Source organism: Oncorhynchus masou, chromosome 6 (genome assembly GCF_036934945.1).
Source record: "Oncorhynchus masou masou isolate Uvic2021 chromosome 6, UVic_Omas_1.1, whole genome shotgun sequence".
In the NCBI taxonomy this organism is placed as follows: domain Eukaryota; kingdom Metazoa; phylum Chordata; class Actinopteri; order Salmoniformes; family Salmonidae; genus Oncorhynchus; species Oncorhynchus masou.
Genome location: NC_088217.1, coordinates 82,933,412 through 82,956,154, shown reverse-complemented (window position 1 = coordinate 82,956,154; position 22,743 = coordinate 82,933,412). Strand labels below are relative to the sequence as shown.

General features: G+C 43.5%; 1 pseudogene; it reads right to left on the bottom strand.

Moving 5' to 3' along the window:
* Positions 1-15,085: 15,085 nt before the first annotated feature.
* LOC135541718 (uncharacterized) lies at positions 15,086-21,139 on the bottom strand (annotated as a pseudogene).
* Positions 21,140-22,743: the final 1,604 nt, after the last annotated feature.

The following is a 22,743-nucleotide window of genomic DNA, read 5'->3' as shown; positions in this document are numbered from 1 at the left end:
GTGTCAGAGCAAGGCCCAATAGATCACTGGGGCCAAGCTACCTGCCATCCAGGTCCTATATACTCGGCTGTGTCAGAAGAAGGCCCAATAGATCACTGGGGCTAAGCTTTCTACCATCCAGGTCCTTTATACTAGGCTGTGTCAGAGGAAGGCCCAATACATCACTGGGTTCAAGCTTCCTGCAATCCAGGACCTTTATACTAGGCTGTGTCAGAAGAAGGCCCAATACATCACTGGGTTCAAGCTTCCTGCAATCCAGGACCTTAATACAGGCTGTGTCAGAAGAAGGCCCAATACATCACTGGGTTCAAGCTTCCTGCAATCCAGGACATACATACTAGGCTGTGTCATAGGAAGAACCAATACATCACTGGGGCTTAACTTCCTGCCATCCAGGACATATATACGCTGCGGTGTCAGAGGAATGCCCAAAACATTGCTGGGGCCAGGCTTCCTGTCATCTAGGACCTATATACTAGGTGGTGTCAGAGGAAGGCCCAATACATCACTGGAGCCAAGCTTCCTACCATCCAGGACCTATATCCAGTGGGGCAAAAGAGTATTTAGTCAGCCAGCAATTGTGCAAGTTCTCCCACTTAAAAGATGCGAGAGGCCTGTAATTTTCATAATAGGTACACTTCAACTATGACAGACAAAATGAGGGGGGAAAAATCCAGAAAATCCCATTGAAGGATTTTTAATGAATTTATTTGCAAATTATGGTGGAAAATAAGTATTTGGTCACCTACAAACAAGCAAGATTTCTGACTCTCACAGACCTGTAACTTCTTCTTTAGGAGGCTCCTCTGGCCTCCACTCGTTACCTGTATTAATGGCACCTGTTTGAACTTGTTATCAGTATAAAAGACACCTGTCCACAACCTCAAACAGTCACACTCCAAACTCCACTATGGCCAAGACCAAAGAGCTGTCAAAGGACACCAGAAACAAAATTGTAGACCTGCACCAGGCTGGGAAGACTGAATCTGCAATAGGTAAGCATCTTGGTTTGAAGAAATCAACTGTGGGAGAAATTATTAGGAAATGGAAGACATCCAAGACCACTGATAATCTCCCTCGATCTGGGTCTCCACGCAAGATCTCACCCCGTGGGGTCAAAATGATCACAAGAACGGTGAGCAAAAATCCCAGAACCACACGGGGGGACCTAGTGAATGACCTGCAGAGAGCTGGGACCAAAGTAACAAAGCCTACCAACAGTAACACACTACGCCGCCAGGGACTCAAATCCTGCAGTGCCAGACGTGTCCCCCTGCTTAAGCCAGTACATGTCCAGGCCCATCTGAAGTTTGCCAGAGAGCATTTGGATGATCCAGAAGAAGATTGGGAGAATGTCATATGGTCAGATGAAACCAAAATATAACTTTTTGGTAAAAACTCAACTCGTCGTGTTTGGAGGACAAAGAATGCTGAGTTGCATCCAAAGAACACCATACCTACTGTGAAATATGGGGGTGGAAACATCATGCTTTGGGGCTGTTTTTCAGCAAAGGGACCAGGATGACTGATCCGTCTAAAGGAAAGAATGAATGGGGCCATGTATTGTGAGATTTTGAGTGAAAACATCCTTCCATCAGCAAGGGCATTGAAGATGAAACGTGGCTGGGTCTTTCAGCATGACAATGATCCCAAACACACTGCCCGGGCAACGAAGGAGTGGCTTCGTAAGAAGCATTTTTTAGGTCCTGGAGTGGCCTAGCCAGTCTCCAGATCTCTACCCCATAGAAAATCTTTGGAGGGAGTTGAAAGTCCGTGTTGCCCAGCAACAGCCCCAAAACATCACTGCTCTAGCGGAGATCTGCATGGAGGAATGGGCCAAAATACCAGCAACAGTGTGTGAAAACCTTGTGAAGACTTACAGAAAACATTTGACCTCTGTCATTGCCAACAAAGGGTATATAAAAAAGTATTGAGATTAACTTTGGTTATTGACCAAATACTTATTTTCCACCATAATCTGCAAATAAATTCATTAAAAATCCTACAATGTGATTTTCTGGATTTTTTTCTTCTCATTTTGTCTGTCATAGTTGAAGTGTACCTATGATGAAAATTACAGGCCTCTCATCTTTTTAAGTGGGAGAACTTGCACAATTGGTGGCTGTATATAGCCTCGTTACTGTTATTTTATTGTTACTTTTTAGTACATTTTAGTACATTTTTTACTTTAATTAATTTAGTAAATATTTTTTAAACTCTTTATCTTGAACTGCATCATTGGTTAAAGGCTTGTAAATAAGCATTTCACAGTAAGGTCTGCAGTCGTGGCCAAAAGTTTTGAGAATGACACACATTCATTTTCACAAAGTCTGCTGCTTCAGTTTGTATGATGGCAATTTGCATATACTCCAGAATGTTATGAGGAGTGATCAGATGAATTGCAATTAATTGCAAAGTCCCTGTTTGCCATGAAAAATGAACTGAATCCCTAAAAAAACATTTCCACTGCATTTCAGCCCTGCCACAAAAGGACCAGCTGACATCATGTCAGTGATTCTCTCGTTAACAAAGGTGTGAGTGTTGACGAGGACAAGGCTGGAGATCACTCTGTCATGCTGATTGAGTTCGAATAACAGACTGGAAGCTTCAAAAGGAGGGTGGTGCTTGGAATCATTGTTCTTCCTCTGTCAACCATGGTTGCCTGCAAGGAAACACGTGCCGTCATCATTGTTTTGCACAAAAAGGGCTTCAGGGCACCCAAGAAAGTCCAGCAAGAGCCAGGACCATCTCCTAAAGTTGATTCAGCTGTGGGACCAGGGTACCACCAGTACAGAGCTTGCTCAGGAATGGCAGCAGGAAGGTGTGAGTGCACAGTGAGGTGAAAACTTTTGGAGGATGTGTGACAGGTTAAAGGAAATACTCATAGCCTGTTATACATTAAAAAGTATTAGTAAGTTCATAGTATGTGAGGATCTTAAAACATCTAAGGTTTAAAAGATCATGCATTCAGTATTAGTTGATAGAGATTGATAACATTCATATAATCGTGTTAAAAAGTTAAAATCCGTCAAGCGTACAAAGGGTTCGATTTGTAGAGAGGAATGTGTTAACGTTATATTGATTACTTTATTTTGTGGTGCCTAATGGAAGAGTAAAAATGTTAATCTGTGATCTACTAAATGCTCTTAATCTATGAGCCTAAGATCAATTGCTCTGGTCTCCACCCAAGTTCCCGGGGAAATCGCGGTCTTTCCTCATTGCACTAAAAGTTCTCATTTGGGAAACAAGACCGTATCACTCTCGTGATTATTTCTCCCCTTTTTCAGATACCTTATTGATGATAAAAAAAATAGTAATTTAAATGTAATAATTCGCTAACATGTCAAGAGTGTTTAAGGTGTGTCTTAGTAACATCTTGAGGAAGTTAGAGTTAAGTTTGCAGTAATATTCTTCGCTGCTCAGTTGCAGCGAAGAATAGCTTCGTACTGAGAGTAGCTGCCATTTTATGTTGATTGTGAATGAACATGTTTTTCAAACACTTTATAGCCTGTTGATAAATTGAGTTATTGTTTACTGAGTTAAAGCTTTGTGCTTGACAGTTATATTGAAAAGAGTATCTGTTTCAGTGAATTACAGTGTATACTGTTGTGACTTGAATAAGCCTTGTACCCTTGTACCCTATCTAATTCCTGTAGATCTTTTGTTCTGTAAAATGTGTTACCTTTGTAAAATGATTGCACTAAAAGTTCCCATTGAGGAAACAACATCCTATCACTCTCGTGATTAATTTCTCCCCTTTGTCAGGGGCGTAACAGATGACTGGTGTCAAGAAGGGCAGCAAAGAAGTCATTTCTCTCCAGGAAAAATGTCAGGGACAGACTGATATTCTGCCAAAGATACAGGGATTGGACTGCTGAGGACTGGGGTAAAGCCATTTTCTCTGATGAATTCCGATTTGTTTCCAGCATCTGAAAAAAAGCTTGTCCAGAGAAGACAAGGTGAGTGCTACCATCAGTCCTGTGTCATGCCAACAGTAAAGCATCCTGAGACCATTCATGTGTGGGGTTGCTTCTCAGCCAAGGGAGTGGGCTCACTCACAATATTGCCTAAGAACAGCCATGAATTAAGAATGGTACCAACACATCCTTCGAGAGCATCTTCTCCCAACCATCCAGGAACAGTTTGGTGACGAACAATGCCTTTTCCAGCATAATGGAGCACCGTGTCATAAGGCAAAAGTGATAACTAAGTGGCTCTGGGAACAAAACATCGATATTTTGGGTCCATGGCGAGGAAACTCCCCAGACCTTAATCCCATAGACAACTTGTGGTCAATCCTCAAGAGGCGGGTGGACAAACAAAAACCCACAAATTCTGACAAACTCCAAGCATTGATTATACAAGAATGGGCTGCCATCAGTCAGGATGTGGCCCAGAAGTTAATTGACAGCATGCTAGGGCGGATTGCAGAGGTCTTGAAAAAGAAGGATCAACACTGCAAATATTGACTCTTTGCATCAACTTCATGTAATTGTCAATAAAAGCCTTTGACACTTATGAAATGCTTGTAATTATACTTCAGTATTCGATAGTAACATCTGACAAAAATATCTAAAGACACTGAAGCAGCAAACTTTGTGGAAATTAATATTTGTGTCATTCTCAACTTTTGACCACGACTTTTGTCCTATTGTATTCGGCACGTGACAAAAAAAAAGGTTATTGTAGTAAACTGAACACAAATTAAAAACAAATGGGATTTTTGAGGTTCTGAATCTGGCAGGTGTAAGGCTGCCCCCCAAGTTCCTCTTATCAACTGTGTGCAAGAGGGTTCATGGTCTTCTCTGGAATTCAGCCTTCTCTTTGTTGATCTCATCATCCCCCATTCTTTCACACCTCTGGCTAGAAGAAGTTCTGTTTTTACATCCTGTAGGTCTGATGGGAATTTTGTGAATTTTTATTAGGATCCCCATTAGCTAACGCCGTAACTTTAGCTAATCTTCCTGGGGTCCAACACCAATTAATAAGACATTACAAACAATTACAAATTAAGACTTTACAAACATTTAACAAGTAGACAATAGAGACAATTAAAATTCCTGACAGGAAACACATTAACCATTCAGTTGATGCTTTCTATTTCCTGTCCAGTCATATGGTCTACGGCGTTAGAGTTCTTTTATTTTTTTCCCTTGAAGGTGGATTTACATTTTGCCTGAGATATATGGATTGGTAAAGAGTTCCATTCAGCTATGGCTCTATATAAAACTGTAGATTTAAGGCGATTTGTCCTTGGCTTGGGTCGCCTTAGATGTCCTGAATTTGCCTGTCTGGTATGGAGGTTATGCATGTTGCTACTATGTACTAACTGGCCTGAAAAATACTTTTTATATATATAACATTCCTGAAGAAAATCAGAAGACTGGATAGTAATTTGCTCTCAACGTGAAGCCATGAGAGAGTCTGATGCATTTGAATAATATTTACACGGATGGAGAAATGAAGAGCTAATAGTTTCCAAATGCGCTCTCCAATGCATGATCAGAAAGGGAGTGCCAATCTAATTGTTAGTTATCTCAATAGTAATGATATTGGTCAACAACTCAGATTTGGAATCTAAACATGGTTAAATGATTATAAAAGGGTCTTAGATTAATTGTCTCTTTCTGTTTGTTCCTGACCAGCTGTGGTGAGAGACTCTCCTTTTGTCTCTCTCCACCCCAGGGACTCTTGGTCCATGATCTTTCAGGCTATGACCTCTCTTTCTTTCACTCCCTCTCTGACCATGCCTTGTACAGTCCATTCTGAAAGTATTCAGACCCCTTGACCTTTTCCACATTTTGTTACGTTAGTATTATTCTAAAATTGATTTAATAGATTTTTTAAATAGATTTTTTCCTCATGAACCTACACACAATACCCCATAATGACATAGCAAGAACATGTTTTTAGAGATTTTTGCAAATGTATTACAAATAAAAAACAGAAATACCTTATTTAAGTATTTAGACCCTTTGCTATGGGACTTAAAATTGAGCTCAGACATTTGTATTTGTTAAATTAGCTGCTGCCAAAACATTTAGACAGGTGCATCCCGTTTCCATTGATCACCCTTCAGACGTTTCTACAACTTGATTGGAGTCCACCTGTGGTAAATTCAATTGGACATGATTTGGAAAGGCACACACCCGTCTATATAAGATCCCGCAGTTGACAGTGCATGTCAGAGTAAAAACCAAGTCAGGAATTGTCCGTAGAGCTCCGAACCAGGATTGTGTCGAGGCACAAGTCTGGGGAAGGGTACCAAAACATTTCTGCAGCATTGAAGGTCCCCAAAAACATAGTTGCCCCTGTCATTCTTAAATGGAAGAAGTTTGAAACCACCAAGACTCTTCTTAGAGCTGGGCCGCCCGGCCAAACTGAGCAATCGGGGGAGAAGGTCCTTGTTCAGGGAGGTGACCAAGAACCCGATAGCCACTCTGATAGAGCCCCAGAGTTCCTCTGTGGAGATGGATGACCCTTCCAGAAGGACATTCATCTCTTCAGCACTCCACCAATCAGCGCTTTATGATAGAGTGGCCAAACGGAAGCCACTCCTCAGTAAAAGGCTCATGACAGCCCGCTTGGAGTTAGTCAAAAGGCACCTAAAAGAATCTCAGACCATGAGAAACAAGACTCTCTGGTCTGATGAAACCAAGATTGAACTCTTTGGCCTGACTGACAAGCGTCACGTCTGGAGGAAACAGGTACCATCTCTATGGTGAAGCATGGTGGTGGCAGCATCATGCTGTGGGGATGTTTTTCAGCGGCAGGGACTGGGAGACTAGTTAGGATCGAGTGAAAGATGAATAGAGCAAAGTACAGAGAGATCCTTGATGAAAACCTGCTCTTGAGCGCTCAGGACCTCAGACTGGGGCAAAGGTTTACCTTCCAACAGGACAACGACCCTTAGCACACAGCCAAGACAACACAGAAGTGGTTTTGGGACAAGTCGGCCTCCTGAGTGCATCTCACTGCATCTCGGTGCTAGAATGTCACTACAGACCCTGGTTCGATCCCAGACTGTATCACAACTGGCCATGATTGGGAGTCCTGTAGGGCATCGCACAATTGGCACAGCGTCGTCCGGGTTGGGGGAGGGTTTGGCCAGGGTAGGCCGCCATTGTAAAATAAGAATGTGTTCTTAACTGACTTGCCTAGTTAAATAAAGGTTAAATAAATGCTTTTTTTAAAGTATCTGAATGTCTTTGATTGGCAAGAGCCCAGACTTGAACCCGATCAAACATCTCTGGAGAGACATGAAAATAGCTGTGCAGCAACACTCCCCATCTAACCTGACAGAGCTTGAGATGATCTGCAGAGAAGAATGGGAGAAACTCCCCAATACAGGTGTGTCAAGCTTGTAGCTTCATACCCAAGAGGACTCGAAGCTATAATCGCAGCCAAAGGTGCTTTAAAACCTCTTTGAACTACCCCTCCCGGATCCGGGAGAATTGTCATCAACTGACACTAATTAGCATAACGCAACGGACAAAAAATCTTACTAGAAAATATTCATATTCATGAAATCACAAGTGAAATATAGCGAAACACAGCTTAGCCTTTTGTTAATCACCCTGTCATCTCAGATTTTGAAATTATGCTTTACAGCCAAAGAAAGACAAGCATTTATATAAGTTTATCGATAGCCTAGCATAGCATTATGCCCAGCTAGCAGCAGGCAACTTGGTCACGAAAATCAGAAAAGCAATCAAATTAAATAATTTACCTTTGATGAGCTTCTGATGTTTTCACTCACGAGACACCCAGTTAGACAGCAAATGTTCATTTTGTTCCAAAAGATTATTTTTATAGCCGAAATACCTCCGTTTGTTCTTCACGTTTGGTTGAGAAATCCACCGGAAACTGCGGTCATGACAACGGCGAAAAATATTCCAAATTAGATCCATAATATCGACAAAAAAATGGCAAACGTTTTTTTTTTAATAATCAATCCTCAAGGTGTTTTGCAAATATCTATTCGATAATATATCGACCGGGACAGTTGGCTTCTTAGTAGGAGCGTAAGAAACAATGGCCGCATTTGTCTATTACGCACAAATCACCCTGAGAGCCACCAGCTGACCACTGACGCAATGTTGTCATTCACGCTCATTTTTCAAAATAAAAGCCTGAAACTATGTCTTGTGACACTAGACACATTAGGGAAGCCATAGAAAAAGGAATCTGGTTGATATCTCCTTCACTGCTCAATAGGGACGCATAGGAACGCAGAGCTTTCTAAATAAGAGTCCCTTCCTGATTGGATTTTTCTCAGGCCCTTTAAAAAAAAAGTAGCCTAAAATGACATACCCAAATCTAACTGCCTGTAGCTCAGGCCCTGAAGCAAGGATATGCATATTCTTGGTACCATTTGAAAGGAAACACTTTGAAGTTTGTGGAAATATGAAATTAATGTAGGAGAATATAACACATTAGATCTGGTAAAAGATATTACAATGAAAACAATAAAACCTTTTTTTGTATTTTGTTTTTGTACCATCTTTGAAATGCAAGAGAAAGGCCATTATTTATTATTCCAGCCCAGGTGCAATTTAGATTTTGGCCACTAGATGGCAGCAGTCTGTGCAAATTCTCAGACTGATCAAATGAACCATTGAATTTCTGTTAAATTTCTTTAAATCAAGACTACCCAAATGGGCCTAATTTATTTATAACTTTTCATGTTCAAAACCGTGCACTCTCCTCAAACAGTAGCATGGTATTATTTCACCAATAGCTACTTTAAATTGGACAGTGCATTTAGATTAACATTAATTGGTTCTCCAGAACCAAGACATGGGTGAAGTCCTTCCTCGGTCTGGCAGGGTGGTACCGGAGATTCATTCCTCAGTTTTCGTCCATCGCTGTCCCTCTGACCAATCTCACTTCAAACGTGGCCAGCAACCCTGTGAAGTGGACTGAGGCGTGTGAAGAAGCCTTCATGATACTGAAAAAATGACTGTGCTCAGTCCCTGTTCTCCAGACCCCTGATTTTCAGAAGAGGGTAATTACTCGTGCAGGTGGACGCTTCGGCTGTGGGAATTGGAGCTTAACTGGCCAAAGGTGAGCCAGGAGAAGAGCTTCCCGTGCTGTACCTGAGTCGGAAGCTGTTGCCCAGGGAAACCAGGTATTCTACAATCGAGAAGGAGTGCCTGGCTATAAAGTGGGCCCTAGATAGCCTCCGTTACTACCTTCTTGGAAGGGAATTTGACCTGCACACAGACCACAGAGCCCTGACCTGGATCCAGACCATGAAGGACTGGAATTCTCGTGTGACCAGGTGGTATCTAGAGCTCCAGCCCTTTAGGTTCTGTGTCCGTCACAAGGCAGGAAAAGAAAACGTCATGGCGGACTACCTATCAAGGCTCCCGAACCTCGTCGTTTCAGGAAAGGAGGAAGGTAATGTGACGTAGAATTCCGTCACTGGCCGCGGGCAGCATTTTGTTCTTTAACGCACGCACACATTCATCACTCCTCCCTGCTCCATTATCAGATAAGGTAACTTCTCTGTCTTAGTACATACATTTCACACTTATGTCAATGTTCATTTTTAATACAAGCAATATGTATTTTACTTATCAATGTTATGGATGAGCGCTTTGTTTGTTTGTTCTGTTCCTCTCTATCTCTAGCTTCCGGGTATGCTGGATAAGGACCCGAGCAAAGGGAATTGGGCTGACTTTGTAGTGCCTGTCCCAAATGGCTCATTAATGTAAATGTGCATATTGAAAGACACTGTCAGTAGTGATGTCATTTTGTAACTGTTATGTTGTGATATATGTTGTGATATTGTTTCATAAACATGTTGCAATGTATATACTTTAGTATGTTTAGTTAAATGGAAAATGTAGGTTTGTATAGGTAATTGCTTAATTAATTAGTGTTAATTGTTCTGAGGGGAGGGGCTAGCCCTACAAAAGGAGCCTCTCTTTCAGTTCATGGAGAGGCATTTTGGATTGAGCAGCATTGTTTTCAACTGTCCCATAACGTGTATGTTTGATGGCTATACTGTTGTTTTTGTTCCAGAATCACTTTGTAAATAAACACCCTGAAGCACAGAAGAACATTTGCGTCTCTGCCATCTTTTTATTTTGATAGAGGTTAGGTTTTCCAGTATTGCCTTCTTGCCTACTCTACGTGACACTTGTGAAGGAGAAAATGTACAATTTCAAGATGGCGATGGCCTCAATGGCACTGCCCATGCTCTAACAGACACCATCATGACACAGATACAGAGATGTTATGTCTATCCAAGTCTATGGTCCTGGTCCATCACCTTATGTAGTACTGCCCCCCCCCAGTGGCAAGAAGTGACACCCCTGCAAAAAACTATAAGCCGACAACGTATAAAGGTCTCCAAGCCTCCCACAAATAGCCTACTTTCTGTTCTCAACACTAACACTGAAACTAAATAGTATAAAAACGAAATATAAATGTTTTTATCAAACGAAATACAAACTAGTGAATCGAGTCTGAAAACTAACAAACTAATCTGAATTTCATCAAAATAAAGATAATATAAATAATTAAGTGGCAAAACAATAATTAACCTTGATGTCAACGTTATTGGTGGTGCTACCAACTGTATCACGTCATACTGAAAAACTATGTGGATATGAGTGAAAACTATCATAAAGACCTAATATTGAGTTCCACCCCCTTTTGCCCCCAGAACAGCCTCAATTCGTTGGGGCATGGACTCAACAATGTGTCTTAAGCATTCCACAGGGATGCTGGCTCATATTGACTCCAATGCTTCTCACAGTTGTGTCAAGTTGGCGGGATGTCCTTTGGGTGGTGAACCACTCTTGATACATGAGAAACTCGCTCCACTGGGATTCTCTGCCTCTAACCCTATTACAGGGGCTGAGTCACTGGCTTACTGGTGCTCTTCCATGCCGTCCCTAGGAGGGATGCGTCACTTGAGTGGGTTGAGTCATTGATGTGATCTTCCTGTCCGGGTTGGCGCCCCCCCTTGGGTTGTGCCGTGGCGGAGATCTTTGTGGGCTATACTTGGCCTTGTCTCAGGATGGTAAGTTGGTGGTTGAAGATATCCCTCTAGTGGTGTGAGGGCTGTTCTTTGGCAAAGTGGGTGGGGTTATATCCTGCCTGTTTGGCCTTGTCTGGGGGTATCGTTGGACGGGGCCACAGTGTCTCCCGACTCCTCCTATCTCAGCCTCCAGTATTTATGCTGAAATAGTTTATGTGTTGGGGGCTAGGGTCAGTCTGTTATATCTGGAGTATTTCTGTCTTATCCGGTGTCCTGTGTGAATTTAACTTATTTGGGCTGGGGGCAGTATTGAGCAGCTTGGATGAATAAGTTGCTCAGAGTAAACTGTCTGCTACTCAGGCCCAGTTGCTAATATATGCATATTATTAGTAGATATGGATAGAAAACACTCTGAAGTTTCTAAAGTTAGCTTGAGTTCCATTGCATTTCTACAGACAGGAATTCTCCATTTGGAACATTATTGAAGATTTATGTTTAAAACATCCTAAATATTGATTCTATACATCGTTTGACATGTTTCTACGGACTGTAACGGAACTTTTGGACTTTTCGTCTGCTCCTAGTGATCGTGCGTCATGAATTTGGATTACTGGGCTAAACACGCAAGAGGTATTTGGACATAAATAATGGACATTATCGAACAAAACAAACATTTTTCGACCTGTTGCACCCTCGACAACCACTGTGATTATTATCATTTGACCCTGCTGGTCATTTATGAACATTTGAACATCTTGGCCATGTTCTTTTATAATTTCCACCCGGCACAGCCAGAGGAGAACTGGCCACCCCTCAGAGCCTCGTTCCTCTCTAGGTTTCTTCCTAGGTTCTCGCCTTTCTAGGGAGTTTTTCCTAGCCACCGTGCTTCTACATCTGCATTGCTTGCTTTTTGGGGTTTTAGGCACTTTGTGACATCAGCTGATGTAAGAAGGGCTTTATAAATCAATTTGATTTGATTAGTTGAGCATGAAAAACCCAGAAATGTCGCAGTTCTTGACACAAACCTGTGCGCCTGTCACCTACTACCATACCCCATTCAAGGGCACTTATATCTTTTGTCTTGCCCATTCACCCTCTGAAAGCACACGTACACAATTCATGTCTCAATTTTCTCAAGGCTTAAAAATCCGTCTTTAACCTGTCAACTCCTCTTCATCTAAACTGAAGTTGATTTAACTAGTGACATTGATAAGAGATCATAGCTTCCATGTGGATTCACCTGGTCAGTCTGTCATAGAAAGAGCAAGTGTTCATAATGTTTTGTACACTCAGTGTATATTCATATTCCCACAACGGACACTGACCTCTGGCCCGTCTACCCATTCAGGTGGTTCAGAGGTTGGAGGAAATATATAGTTATTCTGGCATGCTTCACCGTAGGGATGATGCCAAGTTTCCTCCAGACGTGACACTTGGCATTCAGGCACAGTCTTGGTTTCATGAGACCAGAGAATCTTATATATACATTATATTCACTGTGCTTATGAACATTTTGTGGACATGAAATACATCAATAGGATTCTAAATGGTTAAAAGTTCACATTTGGGATCGAGCTAATGATTAGCCCAATAGATTAAATGCAGACAGGCAACCCAATGCTTTACCTATTTATTTATCACCACTCTGCTGCATCAGTTGGGCTACAGATGATATTACTTATTGCGAATATGATACCTGATAATATGGACCATGCATAGGCTATATGCATGGTCCAATATGCTAAAATCATTTCAACAAATAATTTTACCAATACGATATTGGGCTCATTTCTGGAGGTGGAAATTATATTTTAGATGGTGTCAGTATAATTTTACTTTCATTCATTTGGAAGTAGAATGTCTTTTTAAAAAGTCACCAGAGCTGAGCTTCTCATTCCTTCTAAATACATTTAAGAACAGAAGACACACTTACAGTGGGGCAAAAAAGTTTTTGGTCAGCCACCAATGGTGCAAGTTCTCCCATTTAAAAAGATGTGAGAGGCCTGTAACTTTCATAGGTACACTTCAACTATGACAGACAAAATGAGAAAAGAAATCCAGAAAATCACATTGTAGCAATTTATTTGCAAATTAAGATGGAAAATAAGTATTTGGTCAATAACAAAGGTTTATCGCAATACTTTGTTATATACCCTTTGTTGGCAATGACAGAGGTCAAATGTTTTCTGTAAGTCTTCACAATGTTTTCACACACTGTTGCTGGTATTTTGGCCCATTCCTCCATGCAGATCTCCTCTAGAGCAGTGATGTTTTGGGGCTGTTGCTGGGCAGCACGGACTTTCAACTCCCTCCAAAGGTTTTCTATGGGGTTGAGATCTGGAGACTGGCTAGGCCACTCCAGGACCTTGAAATGCTTCTTACGAAGCCACTCCTTTGTTGCCCGGGCGGTGTGTTTGGGATCATTGTCATGCTGAAAGACCCAGCCACGTTTCATCTTCAATGCCCTTGCTGATGGAAGGAGGTTTTCACTCAAAATCTCACGATACATGGCCCCATTCATTCTTTCCTTTACACGGATCATTCGTCCTGGTCCCTTTGCTGAAAAACAGCCCCAAAGCATGTTGTTTCCACCCCCCATGCTTCACAGTAGGTATGGTGTTTGTTGGATGCAACTCAGCATTCTTTGTCCTCCAAACACGACGAGTTGAGTTTTTACCAAAAAGTTATATTTTGGTTTAATCTGCCCATATGACATTCTCCCAATCTTCTTCTGGATCATTCAATTGCTCTCTAGCAAACTTCAGATGGGCCTGGACATGTACTGGCTTAAGCAGGGGGACACGTCTGGCACTGCAGGATTTGAGTCCCTGGCGGCGTAGTGTATTACTGATGGTAGGCTTTGTTACTTTGGTCCCAGCTCTCTGCAGGTCATTCACTAGGTCCCCCCGTGTGGTTCTGGGATTTTTGCTCACCGTTCTTGTGATCATTTTGACCCCACGGGGTCTTGCGTGGAGCCCCAGATCGAGGGAGATTATCAGTGTTCTTGTATGTCTTCCATTTCCTAATAATTGCTCCCACAGTTGATTTATTCAAACCAAACTGCTTACCTATTGCAGATTCAGTCTTCCCAGCCTGGTGCAGGTCTACAATTTTGTTTCTGGTGTCCTTTGACAGCTCTTTGGTCTTGGCCATAGTGGAGTTCGGAATGTGACTGTTTGAGGTTTTGGACAGGTGTCTTTTATACTGATAACAAGTTCAAACAGGTGCCATTAATACAGGTAACGAGTGGAGGACAGAGGAGCCTCTTAAAGAAGTTACAGGTCTGTGAGAGCCAGAAATCTTGCTTGTTTGTAGGTGACCAAATACTTATTTTCCACCATAATTTGCAAATAAATGCATTAAAAATCCTACAATGTGATTTTCTGGATATTTTCTCTCTCATTTTGTCTGTCATAGTTGAAGTGTACCTATGATGAAAATTACAGACCTCTCTCATCTTTTTAAGTGGGAGAACTTGCACAATTGGTGGCTGACTAAATACTTTTTCCCCCACTGTACTTCATTCATTGTAAAATGAATGTAAAATAAATAAGCAAATTCATATTAATGGTCTTACAGAATGGACAGGCACCACCGGTGAGCAGTGAGTGATGAGACCTTGAGACTGAACGGAGTGTGCAACCACATGATCAAACTATAGTTTGCAAAAAGGAATAGCAACAAACTTTATTCAAGAGTATTGAGGAAGTGAACGTTTACTTTAAGTTAAAGAAAATGTCTTAGTAAAAGAAAAAGCTAATTGAAACAACAACAAAAAACACCACACGATTATGTTCAATCACGTTCTCACCAAAATGACAGTCAATTGTCTGTATAATACTTTAATAGCCTTGTAATTGAAGCTGTATTGACAGGAGTGACACTACACAATCCTATTTCAAACCTATTTCAAACCTATTTCCTATTTTGATTTCACAGATTGCCCAAGTTTAAGAAAGTGTTATGCATTTACTCATCGCGTCTATAAAGAATTCTAGCAAGTGGTAGCCTATATTTGCAGTGTCATATATATAGAGAGAAAATATATTTCAGACGATTGAACACACAGAAGTTGCAAAACAAAGTCATAAAATGGCACAATGACCAATTTCTATGCTGTGAGTCAAAGAAGGTAGAACATTTGACTGAGGAGGAGAAACAGGAAGGGGCTGAGGTTCTGTCCTCTGAGGCTCACACTGCTGCTATTTGTAGGCTCAGGGATTTGTTTAGGCTCAGGAGTTGGTTTCTCTGTAAAATAAAGAGGGACATTTTCAATGTGTTATCATACTGTATCATCAACGTCTTGAAACTGTTAATGGAAATTCCAATACTGTATAGATAAAAGAGGCTGTTACACTTGGTTGTAAACAAACCTTGAACAGAAAGTTCCACTTGACGAAGAATGTCCTCTGTTGGTATGAAACATGAATAACTCCCACTATCTGTGCCATTGAGCTCAATCAGTAGGAGAGAGAATTTGCCATTTCTCCACTCATCAGAGAACATACTGGTTCTGTTGATAAACTGAGATTATTGCTTGGCCAAATCTGCTTTTCCATCAATAATACTATAGACAGTCACATCATCTGCGGTTTGCCCAAAAATTGTGACATTTTTGTCAGGACCCAGTTACGAACCTGGGTCGCCGGAGTGAGAAACAGTCACTTAACCAACTGAGCCACGAATAGTCAGCAGAACCCAGAAGATGAGGCAGACACAGCAGTACTTAAGACGGTGTATTTAATAAAGTAAAAAAGGAGAAGTCCTTAAATACAAAAATGGCAAATCCAAAAGGTGGTAGGAATAGCACAAAAGCCTCAAGAGATACTCAAAACAAAAACAGAATTCCACAAGAGCATCCACCGGAAACGACAAGAATACACAGAACACTAGGCTGGGTGCTAACATACAAACACAGAGCACAGAACTGAGGGAAACTAAGGGTTTAAATACAATCAGGGGAAACGAGGTACAGGTGCAAATAATACTGGGGAACAAGGGAAAAAACATAAGGTCAAAAAGCACAATGGGGGCATCTAGTGACCAAAACCCGGAACAACCCTGGCCAAATCCTGACAGAATCCCCCCTAGGAACGGCTCCTGACGTTCCTACCAGCTCTCTCAGGGTGGAGGGCCCTGAACTGACGAATGAGGTCAGGATCCAGGATGTCTTTGGCAGGAACCCAGGAGCGCTCCTCGGGACCGTAGCCTTCCCAGTCCACCAGATACTGCCAGGACCGCTGCATCCGGCGGGAATCCAGTATCCGATGGACGGTATAAGCCGGCTGGCCTCCAATGACACGAGGCGGAGGGGGAGGTCTGTCTGCCGGGACAAGGGGAAAAAACAACAGGTTTTAACAATGAAATGTGAAATGTGGGATTAATCTTAAGGGATCTGGGTAAGTGTAGGCGATAAGAAACTGGGTTAACTCTCCTGGCAACCTTGAAGGGACCGATGTATTTTTGGGACAGCTTGCGAGACTCCACCCGTAGAGGTAAGTCTCTTGTGGAGAGCCAGACTCTCTGGCCGGGGCGCAGGGTAGGCCCGGGACGGCGCGTCTGTTGGCTTGTTGTTGGTACCTCTGTGAGGAACGCATAAGATTAAGACGGGTATTCCTCCACATAAGCCGACAGCGTTTACGAACTTCAAGGCTGAAGGCACTCTGACTTCTGCCTCCTGGTCCGGGAACAATGGAGGAGCATAGCCAAACTGACACTCGTGCGGGGACATACCAGTGGAGGAGGAGCGCAAGGTGTTGTGCGCGTATTCGGCCCAAACAATAAAGGATGACCATGTGGACAGGTTGTCACGAGTCATACATCGGAGGGTGGTTTCCAGCGCTTGATTCATCCTCTCTGTTTGGCCGTTGGACTCCGGATGGTACCCTGAAGATAGACTGGCAGAAGCCCCATGAGTTGGCAGAAGGCCTTCCAAAACCTTGAGGCGAACTGGGGACCTCTGTCAGAAACCATATCTTGAGGAATGCCGAAGACTCGGAACACATGATTAATTACCAACTCAGCCGTTTCCTTGGCAGAAGGTAACTTAGTCAGAGGGACGAACCTGGCCGCCTTTGAAAACCTGTCGATTATGACTAGGATAGTAGTATTGCCATGGGATGGAGGAAGTCCAGTAATAAAGTCCAATGAGATATGGGACCAGGGTCTGTGGGGAACAGGTAAAGGGTGAAGGAGTCCTTGAGGGCGGAGGTGAGAAGATTTGCCCTGGCAGCACACGGGACAGGCATTGACGAAAGTGGCAACGTCTTCTCTTATGGTAGGCCACCAGAACTTACGCTGGATGAACTCCAAGGTGCGACCTACGCCCGGATGACAGGTGAGGGCGAGAGGAGTGCCCCACAGAAGGACCTGAGTCCTCACTGCCTTGGGGACAAACAACCGATTGGCAGGACCTCCTTTCGGGTCCGGTTCGCTAGCTTGAGCACGTCTCACGGTATCCTCAACTTGCCACGAGATCGGAGCCAAATCTTAGCAGCAGGAAGGACAGGCATGTCCGTGTCATCTCGAATGGCAGGAGCGTAGACTCGGGACAGGGCATCCGGTTTGAGATTCTTCGACCCGGGCCGATAGGTGAGGATAAACTGGAATCGATTGAAGAAAAGAGACCATCTAGCTTGTCTAGAGTTCAACCGCTTCGCCTGCTGGATATACTCCAGATTTTGTGGTCCGTAAGCACTTGAAACGGGTGAGAAGCCCCCTCGAGCCAGTGTCTCCATTCCTTCAATGCCATCTTAACCGCTAGGAGTTCACGATCCCCACGTCGTAGTTCCTCTCAGTCGGGGTAAGCCGGTGTGAGAAGAAAGCGCACGGATGAAGCTTCTTGTCTTCACCCCTCTGAGACAGGACAGCTCCAACACCAACCTCTGATGCGTCTACCTCCACCACAAATGGTTCATCCGTAGTCGGTAGTATCAGGATGGGAGCAGAGAGAACGCGCTGCTTGAGTCCTTGGAAGGCAGCTTCTCTTCCCCACAAAACCTTGCATTGCCACCCTTGGTTAAAGCTGAGAGAGGGCTGCCACCAAGCTGAAGTTCTTGATGAACTTGCGGTAAAAGTTTGTGAAGCCCAGGAAACGCTGAACTTCCTTAACGGATTTGGGGGTGGGCCAATCCGCTACCGCCCCTACCTTCCTGGGGTCCATTTGGACTCGACCGGGTTCCACTACAAATCCCAGGAATTGTACTGGATGAATGGAATTCACATTTTTCCGGCTTAACGTACAGATGGCTGTCCAGGAGGCGTTTGAGTACTTGTCTGACATGCTTAGTGTGTTCTTGAAGGGAGCTCGAAAAGATGAGGATGTCATCCAAGTAAACGAACACAAATATGTTAAGCATATCCCTAAGCACATCGTTTTATGAGCGCTTGGAACACCGCTGGGGCGTTGGTCAGGCCGAAGGGCATCACCAAGTATTCATAGTGACCAGTAGGCGTGTTGAAAGCGGTCTTCCACTCGTCACCAGGTCTGATCCGCACAAGATGGTATGCGTTCCGCAGGTCAAGCTTAGTGAAAACAACTGCTTCCTGGAGCAGCTCGAAGGCTGTGGCCATAAGGGGTAGCGGGTAACGGTTACGGACGGTTTGGCATTGAGTCCCCGGTAGTCGATGCAAGGACGTAATCCACCGTCTTTCTTGGCCACAAAGAAAAACCCTGCTCCCGCCGGGGAGGTGGATGGACGCATGAGGCCTGCTCCAGAGCGTCCTTGATGTAGGTATCCATAGCAGCTCGTTCGGGTGGAGATAGGGAAAGATCCGACCCCTGGGGGGCAAGTGCCCGGAAACAGGTCGATGGGGCAATCGTAAGGTCAATGGGGTGGTAGCATGGTGGCCCTCTGTTTGCTAAACACCAGTTTGAGGTCATGGTAACACTCGGGAACTCGGGTCAGGTTGATGGATTCTAAAGACTCGGGAGTAGAACTCGGGGAATTCTGGAAAATACAAGTAGCTTGGCACGTAGGACCCCACTGCTTGATAGTGCCCACAGACCAGTCGATGTGAGGGTTATGGCTGTGAAGCCAGGGGTATCCAAGGACGAGAGGGAACTCGGAACAGGAGATCAAATGAAAGTTCATCAATTCCTGGTGTTGTGAAACTGAAAGTCACAAGGAGGTAGTGACATGAGTGACAAGTCCAGATCCCAAAGGGCTTCCATCCAATGTAGTGACCCTCATGGGTTCACTTAGAGGTTCAGAGGGAACGCCATTCTCCTTCGCCCAGACACCATCCATGAAGTTACCTGCGGCTCCAGAGTCTACCAAGGCTTGAAGGTGAAGCTTGTGGTTGTCCCAGGAGAGGGTGACTGGAATGAGCAGACGGGAGTTGGACGGATGGGAGGAGGTTATGTTTCCCGTTACAGTTCCCCCGGTCTGTACGGGACAGAGCGTTCCCTGGAGCCCGGGACACGTGGAACGGAAATGGCCCGGTTTGCCGCAATATAGACAGCGAATCCTCATCCGGCGGTCTCTCTCAGCCTGGGAGATGCGTCCAATCTGCATGGGTTCCGATGGAGCCAGCAAGGATAAAGGTGGGGACTCGGAGCTGGGACTGATAGGGGCTAGAGGTCTACGGTTGAGTTCTCTCTCTCAGATGCTGGTCAATGCGTGAGGCCAACTTGATCAGGGACTCGAGATTGTCCGGTGGTTCCCGAGTGGCCAGTTCATCTTGGATAGTGTCGGAAAGGCCTTTCAGAAAGCACACCGTGAGCGCCTCGTTGTTCCAGCCACTTGCTGCTGCCACCGTGCGGAACTGGATGGCATAGTCCGTCACGCTGCGCCAACCTTGGTGGAGAGTCAGGAGCTGTTTGGCTGAGTCAGAACCACTGCTTGGGCCTTGACACACTCGTTTGAATTCCTCAGCAAAGGCAGAGTAGCTGGCACAGCAGGAACTATGGGCATCCCACACAGCAGTAGCCCAGGCCAGGGCTTTTTCCGACAGCAGGGTGATGATATAAGCGATCTTAGACCGGTCGGTGGGAAACGCACGAGGGTTGTAGCTCAAAGGAGAGAGAACATTGGGTGAGAAACCCTTTACAAGCACTTGGATCACCTGAGAACCGTTGGGGAGGTGGAAGACGAGGTTCAGCCAGGGGGTTAACTGCCATGGGTACGTGAATCTGAGGTACTGGGACGGGAACTGTTGCCGGGGTAAGACGATCAGATATTTGCTTAATGGAAGTCAGCATCTCCGACAGACGATGAGAATGTCTAGCCATTAAGGCCTCTTGCTGAACCAGGGCGGCTTCGTGGCGTTGGACAGTCTCCTGGTGGTGGGACAGCATGGCAAAAAGGTCCTGGGAACTGGCTGCCTCTGGGTTCATTTTGGCTCTGTGTTTCTGTCAGGACCCGGTTACAAACCTGGGTCTCCGGAGTGAGAAACAGTCACTTAACCAACTGAGCCACGAATAGTCAGCAGAACCCAGAAGATGAGGCAGACACAGCAGTACTTAAGACGGTGTATTTAATAAAGTAAAAGGAGAAGTCCTTAAATACAAAAATGGCAAATCCAAAAGGTGGTAGGAATAGCACAAAAAAGCCTCAAGAGATACTCAAAAACAAAAACAGAATTCCACAAGAGCATCCACCGGAATCGACAAGAAAACACAGAACACTAGGGCTGGGTGCTAACATACAAACACAGAGCACAGAACTGAGGGAAACTAAGGGTTTAAATACAATCAGGGAAAACGAGGTACAGGTGCAAATAATAATGGGGAACAAGGGAAAAAACATAAGGTCAAAAAGCACAATGGGGGCATCTAGTGACCAAAACCCGGAACAACCCTGGCCAAATCCTGACAATTTTTAAGCGCCTTCTCAATGTATGTGCAAGGCAAAATAACATTATCTCCCTTGAAGCCTTCAACTTTGACCTGCGAAGAGACTTCAGAACAGAGACATAAAAACAGAGACATAAAAATGTGTCTCCAATTAATCCATCTGACAATACCATACTAAGTGACTATTTGAAATGAATACCTTGGGGTCCAATCAACAGGATCACACAAACCGGCAACCAGGAGTGTGGAGTAGTGATAGAGCATGTTATGTTTGGGAACGAGACTTGCAGGGTTATAAACACAGTGTCCTGTCTGAATATGAAAAGGAGGCTGAGCAAGAAACTGTTCATTTACTGTGCATTAAAATGACTTTGTAAAGCAACAAAAACAATACAGACCTACTCTTTGTTTCTAAGATATAAACTAGCCAAAAGATGCGGTCTGCATGGCATTATTTATAACTGTCGTAACTGAAGGTAATGCAGGTAACAGTCCACTTGCAGTACAGTTTAGCGATGCGTGGGTAGACTCATAACCTGCAGTCGCTGTATTTATATTCTTGGGAAGGGTGGGTTTAAGGTAATTAAATATTGTCTGGATGAAGTGCGGGAGGGTGACGGGAGGGTTTAGTAAAAAGAAAAATACCCTAAAGAAATTCACAAATCATTGTGCTATTTATATCTATAGGCTACATTTCAGTTTTTTTCTCCATTATTTAATTTTTAAAAGTCTGACATATGGAATTATTTTAAGACGGTCATACCATGGATCATTTAGCTATTTGGTTTTGAATTGTAGGACCCCTTTAGGTATAACAATATATTCCATCTGGCCTTTACTGCTATAGCCCATAGAAACCCATTGATAAATGTCAACAACAAAAAAGACAGTCAAAAAATAAATCATAAGGAATACGTTTTTGAAGTGTCTATCATATCTAATAGATATAAGAAAGCTCAGGAAATATATCTCGCGATATATTTTTACACATATTTAACCCCTTATTTCTGTTGGAACAAAACTACCTCCATACTTCCATTCATGTGTATGGGTTACCTTTAGACCAGTCCCATGACAACACCAAGAACTCCATGGTGTTCAAGCGAGTCTCCCCTTTCTATAGAGTGATCATATTAGTTTGTAGGCCAAACCGTTTGGATGCTACAGAAGCTTTGGTGAGATGACCGATTTTCGGGATGTCTCAAGGTCTGGCAAACAGTTTATAGCTCTGCCACTTTCCACCTCAGCTGCGAAAGGGCGACATAGGCGGAGTGGTCGATGGCGACGCAGCACTCGCATTTTTTTTAAATGTTATCTGTAGCTTAAATTTAGAGATTTTGATAGGGATGTTTTTATTATGTTACTTTGAATATATTCGAGGTGGTTTTAAGGCTACCTGGCATTAGTGCAAAGTCCAAGGCTAAGATAACTATATGTGTGCCAAGCATGCCAAATAACATACATGCCTAATGCTTTTGCAAAGTACACAAGCAGTTGTTGATCCTAGAAGGCAAAAAGGGCAATGTTTAATTCAACAACAGAAAAGCTGCGAAATGGACAGTTGAGAATAAAAATAGTAGATGGAAGAGACAGAAATGTAGCCTAATGTTTGGGAAAGATTTGATGAAGTAGTTAAAGAGGATGTTATCAGTGCTGGCTAGGTCATGTGTGATGAATGTGAGGTGCTATACAAATTCCACAGTCACAACACAGGGATTTCAAATAAGCCTATGGCACATCAAGGGAACTGTAGCCTACTGTTCAGATGGGTTACATGAAACTGATATCTGGACATTTACTGTAGGTCTATAACCTCACACATAGCTGTATTATTAACTCCTACTGCAGAATGAAGCATTTCTTGCAGTAAAATTATAGGCCTACACACATAGGCTACATTTTGACTGGAGAAAAGGAGTGAAAAATGACAGAAGAGAAGCTGCAAGTATCTAAT